Below are 9,351 nucleotides of genomic sequence, written 5' to 3'. Positions count from 1 at the left end.
AAACTATAGACAAGAAACACACTTTATTTCATTTAATACTACCGGTACATATATTTTGGTGTAAATAATGCATTGCCAACTGGACTTTACTTAAGAAGTAGCTACACAGTTTATCACTAGTCATTCAGTAGGCAGACCAGGGGTAGTTTTATCACATTTTATACTTTTATATATTTCTTAGAATAAATATACATATAAACAAAATGTATACCGGATGAAAGACCAAAGTCTTTGGTATATTTTTTGTATTCATGTTATTTTCATACTTTGTGTCAGTGCAGTGTTATAAGCCATCAAATAGAGGGAGTGAACATGACATGTTGCCCCACCAATGGGTAAGTTGTCACACTATGGGGTAAGATGTCACACTGGATTTTGCAACTAATAAAACAAGGACAAAATTATCCTTGTTCTCCTGTTGTTGTTTTTTACAGCCAAATAAATTTTTATCATTGATCTTGAAAATATACTATGGTCATTGAGCAAACCTTAACAGAAGACATTATGAATCAGATTAAAGGCCTTAGGAACTGCTGGCATGTAGGTCAAAGTTCTCAGCCTCAAATGCCTGTTTTGCTTCCCTTAAACTGGAATTTTGAGATTAAATAGGATTGCAAAAAATAAAGCATTTTGGTTAATGGATTGATGGATGATTCATCGTGAAACTTAAGTCAGTCCTGGCATACTGTAGTTCCAATTCAACAACTGAAAAATATATTTTTAAACAATGAAACAAAACCTAGCAAACTGATTTCCTCACTCTTCAGACTCATCTTCTGAAGGGCAATTCTGGCATAAGTAAACAGACTTGAGACCAGAGGTTCATTTTTCATTCGCTCATTCTTTGCATATGTGACAACAAACCCTAAAATGAGACAAGTTACCCCAAACTACCATGTTGGCTAATACTTGCTCTAGTTTAAAGTTAGCTTAAAACAGAGCAGTGACTGAGGCATGACAAGATGCTTCAATCGCTCCTCTAACGAGCCCACATTATTTGCTGCTAGAATTTGTCTATGTACGACGCCTGTTTCAAAATATATGAAGTTGAAAATTTTTACTTTGGGTTGTGCAAAACAGATAACTGGCACTCATCTTAGTTCACAATGTCCTATTCTCTTCTCAGACAGTACACAACCCCTGACCATTTATATACGAAGAAAACTAGTATTCCACTTTTTTCTTGCGCCCTCCGGTGGAGAAGAAAATTCCAATGTGACAACTTACCCATGATACAACTAGCCACGGCCTCCCCCTACTTAAATGCACTAAAGACAAGCAAACTGTTGCATTAAAATTAAATGGACTGAAATCTGATTTCTAAAACGCATGCAAACTTAATCTGACGTCATACTGTTTCAAAGATTTATTAACAAACCATCCTTTTATTAACAGGCTATTCGACTTATTTATTTAATAAGTGAGCCAGCTTTCAGCAGTGCAAAGGTAGAAGAAAATGTTTAATAAAAAGCCTAATTAAAGCCTATCTAACTTAAATGTGAGATAAATCCTGTCCGTGATTGTTTGAAGGTCAGAGACAACAGCATGTTTGTCTTTTTTGCGAATTCTCTCAAGATGCGATTTGTTGCAATGGAGGGCAGAGTGTCTTTTTAATCTCTTACCCTTTATTTGCAGTGTAGCCAAGAATGTGTCAACACCAATCTTGCGGAACACCGTTTCACAACAATGCCCTTGCCTCCCACAAGACTGCTGTTGTTGGCAAGCACTTAAATTGTATCCTTAATGCACGTAGCATGGCCTAGACCGCTTTTAGCTCGCCCGCCCCCTTTCTTAGTTATTTATTTATTTAAATTCACATCACATGTGTACCACCTCGTATTTACGTGCTACTAATAGACGACAAGCCCCAAAGAGGCAGAAAATTTGTCTTAGGCCGCAGGTAAAGTCATCAGGGTTCACTGAGTGTTCTATCTTCATGGGTCCCTGGTGGCTTTTCACGTGTAAAATGCATTAATGCTGAGACTAAGCTTTCTGGGTATTTGACTTTGCAGTGGCTTATTTTAAAACTTTCAACTAAGGTCACTTGAGTCTTTTCAAAGCACGAGATAAATATTTTGTTTTGTCCCAGTGTTGTTCTGCAGTTTATTCATTCATTCTGGCTTTGTTTGGATGTTATTATGTATTTATTTACTTATTTACTGTTGTCAATGCTTTTGTGACCAAGACTAAATATGTTTAGCCAAAGCTGAATGAATCTTCTCATGCTCATGTAAACTACACATAAGAAAGTCTGAGCCAAGAAGCTCTTGACTTTGGGGCAGACGTGGTGACAAGTACCCCAGCACACAGCAAAATCGCCAGTCGTGGACTTTCAAGAAATGTGAAAATAAAACTGAATGGAAACGCTAGAAATTCGCAAAAAAAGTTTTGACGCTTGCAGGGGTTGAATTTTGAAACGTATAGAAAAAAGAAAAATGCAAACAGCTTTTGTAAATAAACGCTGACAAGACCGGATACACGTCACACGTTTTGACTGGATATTACATCACATGTACGTTTGTAGTCACAAAGCAATGGCGGACGATAAAGTAAGGTGTTTGGGGGAACGACACATTTTTGGGGAATTAACTCATTCACTGCCATTGATGCCTATAAATGTAAAAAAAAATTTTTTTAACTATTCCGATTAGTTGAACATTTTTTCCCAACTTTTGTCAACAAGAGTATGAAAACCAAGACATTTTTTTAATAATCTTTTTTTTTTTTTTAAGAAAATAAATGGTTATTAAAAATTAGGGGCGTCAGGCGATTAATTTTTTTATTGTAATTAATCGCATGGCTTAAATAGTTAAATCACGATTATTCACAAATTTTACATCTGTTCTAAATGTACAATTCATTTTTTTTCTACTAGGTTTTTATACTCTTGTTAACAAAAGTGGAAACAAATGTTAAACTAATAGAAATTGTTCAAATGAATTTTTGTTGTCTATAGCCGTCAATGGCAGTGAATGAGGTAATTAAAGAAGCGGATATGAATGCAATTTTAGCAAAGAAACACTGCGGTTTATCAAGAATTACAAAAGCAAACTCATACAACGTCATCGCATGGCGCAGTCGCTTCCTGTTCTTCTTCTTCTTCTTTTTTAAGTACTGGTGGATCACATTTCTATGGTGTATACTGCCACCTACAGCAGCGGAGTCCCCTCTCAACATTCGCAAAAGAGGAACAGATGGAAACGGGCATAAGTCGCATGTCCGTTTTGCGCATTTTCAGTAAATTCGCTTAAAAAATTCTAAACAATTGGATGGAAACCTGACTAGTGTTATATTAACACTTGAAAAATGTTTATGTTAATGTGTTAATTTAACACTTTTCAAAGTGTGTTATTACAGTGAAGCAGTGTAGTATGTAGGCTATAGTGTTACAAATGAGTAGTGGTCATAATACAAGTCAGAAGATGGCTGTTTTCGTATCTGCCCTGAAGGAAATATTGTCATTTCAGAATTTGGCAACCTTATCTGTCTGCTTTGGATGTGAGGAGAGAATAATTGTCTACCCCAAAACAAGGAGAGACAAGATGTACTGCAAGCCATTTTTCTCAGATCTTCCCATCATTGCTCGTGCTGGAAGAAACTGAGGGAATTGATTAAATGGAACGCCTTTCACAGGCGATGTTGCATTTTTCAACATGTGGTACCAAGAACAAAAGGACACGATTAAAGCTTTCCCAACACACTCTAAAACTTTTGATTCTCCCCCAGGGTATGCAGAAAACCGTCAGGATGCTGGCGAGAGAAAATTAATTGGCAGCTTGTCAGTGCCACATTTTAAAAAAAAATCTGTAAAAGAGGCACTTAATTACCCAAGATGAAGAAATCTGTGAAGAGAGGATTCATGTGTTGAATTTCTCTCCCTGCAGACCATCTTTTACTCTGAGGGAGTTAAGGCATGCTGCCAATTAACCAAGTAAAAGAAGGCAACGCTCCCATGTTTCAGCAGGTAAAATGGCCCAGTTTTGAATTGCCTGGCAGGGAATACAAGAGTCGGTATCAAGTGGTTGGCCCAGTCTTGCGCTCTAAGCTCCACTTGGAAGATCAAACAACTTTTTCTCAGGAGTTTTGTAAAGAGAATGGAATTCCCAGAACTGAGATTTGCAATTAACGTAAGCACAAAGCCTTTTCTTACTGTTGTTAAGTAGATTGTTTTCGATATTATAAAGGTTGGTCCGTAAACAACTCAAATGCCTTAAGTGGTAAACGACATCATAGAAGCGCTTGACGGACGAAAATAACATGCAGCTCTTTTTTTTTACAGGCTTGTCAAAGGCATTTGACACAGTCAACCATGTCACCCTGGCACTCCCCCCCTTCCAAAAGGGTGTACCTCAAGGTTCCATATTAGGACCGCTGTATGTCAACAACAGTAATCATTGTGATAAAAAAAAATATATATAAATAATTTTAACACAAACCTACTAAATAAATCTTATATGATACATATTCATTAGTCTAATAAAGCTTATTCATTTGAAGTGCATAATCCTAATGTTTATGTATTTAGTATCAATAACGTTGTTGTTTTTTATACGTTTTTGGGATATCTGCACTGTTTTATCGCAAAAATATAAAGATGTAAAAAATGAAGGGAAAATAATGGACACAAGTGTTTCTCACATAGCAGCATATTTGTTGTGTATAGGTAACCTGATTAGCATGCAATTCAAACAATATACTTTATATGTTTTAGAACAATACTCTCATTATTATCCATTTAGAGTAATTATACTTTATTTATACTTAATACATAAACCTGATGATTATGCATTTCAAATAAATGGGCTTTATTAGACTAATAAATATGTATTATATGAAGTTCATTTGGTAGGTTTGTGTTAAAATTATCTATTAAAAAAAAAGTAAATGGGACTTTGTCATGTAAAAAACAAGAACATAAATCTTAAGTTAGGCATGAAATATTTCTGTGAGTGTATATTTTTTTTATGCTGATGATACAGTCGTTTATTGTTCTTTATCAGTTTTGAAACACTTTTGCAGTTCCCATACAAGTTTTCATGAAAAGTGTCGTCACATGGCACAATCCTTATTTTTTGTTTCATTTGATTGTTTTAATATTTTTAGCCTGAATGTGTTTTTCATACAAATACTTTAAGCATGACTTTACTTCTGCTTTACCATTGGTTAGTGATAGACTATTTGGATTATAGAATATTATTTAAAAATGGAACTCCAGTAAAACTGAGAAACCTCTTTTTGTAGTTTAAAAAAACCCAAACTAATTTGGCTAACCAAGCAACCAACTAGCAATTGGTGAATAAAACGTAAACCTTCATCATTTGTTCTTGTGCTTGGTGGAGTTGCGAAAGGGTTTGGCTTATAAGCAAGTCAGTAAAGTAAGGCTGTCAAAAGTGACTTGAGGCAAAGGAGTTTTTTTGGTTCCTTCCTCTCTCCTCCCTTCCCAAAAGCAACCACAAACAGACAGCCCTGAGGACTTTCGACAGTGCTTCTTTAAAAGCAACATATGCTTTTGTACCCAAAATACATTAGTCATAAGGCAAAGGAGACGTGTGAAGTTTTGGCAATAACATCTCAGATGCCTCGATTCTCTCTCTAGCAGTAAGTATGGAAAAGTTTGTGAATAAAGAGCACGTTTGATGTGAGAACATTAAAAAAGGTATCTCGGGAACTTGCTCGCTTCATGCGTTCCTGTGAAGACCAAAGTCGGTCTTTTAAAAAAAAACGTGTATAATTGATTCTACCCCAAGGTAACCTAAGGCAATCGCCTCCCCTCACCCAAAGTGAACACCGGGAGCAAAAAGTGCCTGTTTCGTGCCGCGCTGTTACGCTCCATCTCCACGTGTGAATTACTGTCAAGTAGTGATGGGAAAATGAAGCTTCATGAAGCACTTGTAATATTTTTTGACGCCTCTCGATGCCACTCTTGGTTGAAAGATACAGTGGAAATGTAATCAATTTCCTTTGCACTAGCCTTTATATTTAAACCAAGAGCACCATCTAGGGGAGTCAAAAAATATCACAAGTGCTTCATGAAGCTTCATTTTCCCATCACTACTGTCAAGTATGGCGACGCTGTGGTGACTCTCGTCCTTGAAATACGCGTGCCTGTTGTGCACTCCCTCAGAAAAACAGATGGCTCCCAAAGCTGCAGTCCTGTCCATATTAATAGGACGCATTACGATCAAGAGATCTTGTCATTAACATTGTGATTATCCTTCACACTTGCTAAGTGTGTGTAGGTGTGCATGTGTGTGTGTGTATGTGCACGTGGGTCATTGCCAGTGGGTCTTCAGAGGTATCTGTGGGGTTTCGCAGCTCATCATGAGTGACTGACACGTAATGAGCTCACACGGCTTCTGTGTTACAATGCCAGGCTACAGTAGAAATGCATCAAGGCGCTATTTGCACCGTTACATGTTCATTGTTGGTTACATTTCAAAAGTATATTGAAATACTGTCTGCGAGATGTATTTATTATACATATTATATTATTTATTGTATGCTCAGGCAACGACCAATCACAGTTGACCTCTTTACTGAAGCTGAGCTGTGATTGGTTGTTACCTGAGCTCTGAGCAACTGTGTTGTCATCTTCAGTCGACGGCAAGTGGCAAAATGGCCGCCTTCCGATAGTGATAAAAGCTGCTAGATTTAGCTGCTTAACTCCTTTTCCACTGACACAATATTAAAACCAGAATATTGTATATCGACAAGTTAGGCTGCATAGAACATACTATTGTCAAGAAAAAAAGATGGGTTGACTTCCCCTTTAATGGAAGGCATTCTTATCCGCTCACTGGCTCATATATATATATATATATATATATATATATTTTTTTTTTTTTTTTTTGAGGGGGGGGGGGGCATTTTTGGGCCTAAAATGCATATATATTTATTTAAAATAAAATAAATATATATGCATTTTTGGGCCTAAAATGCATATATATTTATTTAAAAAAATATATATATATATATGTAGTTTTTATTTCCCAAAAATATATAAATGGAAATAAAAACAACATATATATTTATTTTTGTATTAATTTAATTTAATTTTATATTAATTTATTTTATCTGGGGGGCATTTTTGGGCCTAAAATGCATATATATTTATTTACAAAATAAATATTATATAATATTATATATTTATTTACAAAATAAATATATATGTTGTTTTTATTTCCCAAAAATATATAAATGGAAATAAAAAGAACATATATATTTATTTTTGTATTTAATCTTTTAATTATATATTTATGTATTATTTTTTTTATTTGGCCATTTTTGGTCCTCCATAGTTTGCTGCAACAGCTGAAACTAATAAAGTCAGCCTTCTGTATATAATTTTGGAACATCAAGAGTTAGGAAAAAACGAACAAGCAGTGCAGCTTGATCTTTCCTGCATATCTGGGAATAAGGCTCATAATATATAAACGTCAGTAACCTAATGAGATTTGCAGATTTACTATTCAAAGTAACATTCTTATATATGACAGAAAACACAAGTGCAGTCAAGTTAAATATAAGACCACCATGTATCTTTGATTCTAGACCTCGTTAAAGGGCAACATCATCTTCCTTAATGAAGTAAATAATGGCTAGTAGCGGTATAAGAATTTGATCCATCTTCTGCCGCCGCTTTGTTATGACTTTGCCTGTTCACAGTGCGCAAGCTGTGAAATTGTATTTTTCTGCTTGCTGAGAAAGTGAACACTAAACAATCACAGTTATGTGAAAATTCAACACTTGCCACTGAATAATCAAATTGCTTCTTGTGGCTCAGGCTGCTTATAATCAAGTGCCTAAAAGCAACTTTATACAGGCTGCCACTAATGTCTGACTGATGGCTTGCCACATTATCGGACGACTGAGCTAATGTTGACTTGTAAGGGTGCCCAGAGGAAACCATCCCCACGCTGTGCTGGGGATTTTTAAATTGAGACGTAAAGCTTGAACAAAAATGTGCCATCTGTTAACACGGCAAGGCAGTTTGAGCACATGTTTAAGTGATGTCGAGCTAGGGTAGCTAGCACCTTGGGGCTCGTCTGCCTGCCTGCCTGCCTGCTACTGTGCAGGTAGGTTCTTTGTTGCATCTCCAGTGTTGTGACAGCCCTGCCCTATTTTTCCCTGCGGGGACGGAGCGCTGCTCCGCGCTGCTAGCAGACTATAAAGCAGCAGTTAGCCTGGGATTTGATGGCTCTACAGTGCTGCCCTCTACAATGACATGAACTGAAGTGTCACGTATCACCCCAAAGACTCTCTATTAGCATTCATTCATCCAGAAGGGCCTCGTTTTAAATGACATGATCTACTAATGTTTGCCCTTTACTGCTAAATCAGTAGATTCAGTCCTCACATCTAAAAGTCATCTTACAAGTCGCCTAATTTGTCCATTTTTATGCGGATCCATGCATGTAACTAAATGGGGTTGTAATAGTTTTTTAATTTTATATATATATTTTTAATCAAAGTTAGTTTTTATTTATTATTATTATTATTATTTTTTTTAATAGATTTTGTTAGTTGAATGAGTTGAATGAGCAGGTTTGTTAGTTTTGATTACCGGTAGTCCCCCCCCTCTGCCCCCCGCCCCCCCAAAAACTTTTTTGTAGATATATATTTTAATTTGGTGTATTTCCTTTGTGCAAGATCAATAAGAAATATCACAGTAAGAATTGTGTAGTAAAGCACATAAAAAATAAAAATGAAAAGCACATTTTGCTTCTTGCTGTCGACATCACAGGTACTTAGAGTTCAGGTAACCAATCATGGCTCAATTTGCGAACATAAAACCCAGAAAACAGGTCAGCCCTGCTTGGTCGTCACCTGAGCTCTGGGCACCTGTGATGTCATTTTCAGTCAACAGCAAAAAATTGTAAATGAAAAATTCTGAAGTTATCACATTGATTATACGCAAAATATTAGCCTTTTTTTTCTGAAAATGACTAAATGAGTCAATTGCTTGTGGTTTATTTGGCTGAAACTTAAACCTACTGAAAACTTAATATAATGATTTTATTGGTCACTGCCAGATGATGTTGCTTCTGACACACAGTAAAAGAACCACAACTCTCCCTTCCATCTTGTCTATTAAAAAAAATATATATAGTAATCTACCCTAAATGATCATGTGTTAAAGTATTCGACAACGACGGAAATGAAGGACATCTTTGCTGCAAGTATAGTTTTTGGTAGTTTTGTAAATGTAAAATGTAGTTGTTTTTATTTAATTCATTCATTTTTTTTCTTTCAGTTTTTATTGTGTTTTGTGATATTTTGTTAATGAAAATATTTTTTTTATCCTTTACATATATATATATATATATATATATATATCCCTTCTTGCAGACC

Source organism: Leptonotus elevatus, chromosome 16, assembly GCF_054856555.1.
Source record: "Leptonotus elevatus isolate MCC_2025b chromosome 16, RoL_Lele_1.0, whole genome shotgun sequence".
NCBI classification, from domain to species: domain Eukaryota; kingdom Metazoa; phylum Chordata; class Actinopteri; order Syngnathiformes; family Syngnathidae; genus Leptonotus; species Leptonotus elevatus.
This window is presented reverse-complemented; position numbering follows the sequence as displayed.